Here is a 795-nt window from a genome sequence, read left to right as displayed (position 1 = left end):
CCGCCCCCGGCCCGACGGGGCTCCCGCCCGCCCGGCCGCCGCGCAGCGGGGCAGAGCCCTTCTCCCGTGTCACCGAGACACCGGGGCCCGGCGGGGCTTCGCCCCCCCCAGCTCTCCTGACCCTGCTGCGTGCGAGCGGCCGCTTGCCTCGTCCCGTGTGTCCGCGGCGCTGCCCGGAATCGAGGAGCCCCGGTGTTTGGCAGTAAGCTGCTCCCCGCCTCCGCCGCAAAGCCCTTCCTGGCAGGGAGAAAGGAGGGGAAGTGGCAGCTGCCTTATCACTGATTTAGGGAGACAATGAGCCCCCCGCTTGCTGTGCAGAGCCGCGCGCCGCGGGCAGTGGCATCTTTTCCGACCGAACAGACATTTTGACCGGCACATTTGTATAATCGCCCAGAACTTCTATTTGTTTTTTTATTTCTTTAATGAATCCGGGCTTGCAAAGCGGCTGTTACTCAGCAAGGGCGAGTCACGTGTGTTGCGTGACCGGGGCTCCGCCGGTTTCGCAATGCTGCCCCCTCGCTTCCCCGCGCTGCCAGCCCGGGCAGAAGGGAAAAGGGCCCGGGAAGTCGGAGAAGGGAGGGGGGGTACAGAAGTCGCTTCCCCCCCACCATATAATGACCGTAATAGACGGGAGAAATGGTCCTCAATCAGATGTGTCAGACACGTGCAATGCTGGGATGGAATAACTGCATGCAAAGATACAGACTGGGGAATGACTGGCCAGGCTGCAGTGTTGCAGAGAAGGACCATAGGCTGAATATGAAACAACAGTGTGTGCTTGTTGCAAAAAGAGCC

Source organism: Gavialis gangeticus, unplaced genomic scaffold (genome assembly GCF_001723915.1).
Source record: "Gavialis gangeticus isolate Ggan-Ray unplaced genomic scaffold, GavGan_comp1, whole genome shotgun sequence".
In the NCBI taxonomy this organism is placed as follows: Eukaryota; Metazoa; Chordata; order Crocodylia; family Gavialidae; genus Gavialis; species Gavialis gangeticus.
This window is presented reverse-complemented; position numbering follows the sequence as displayed.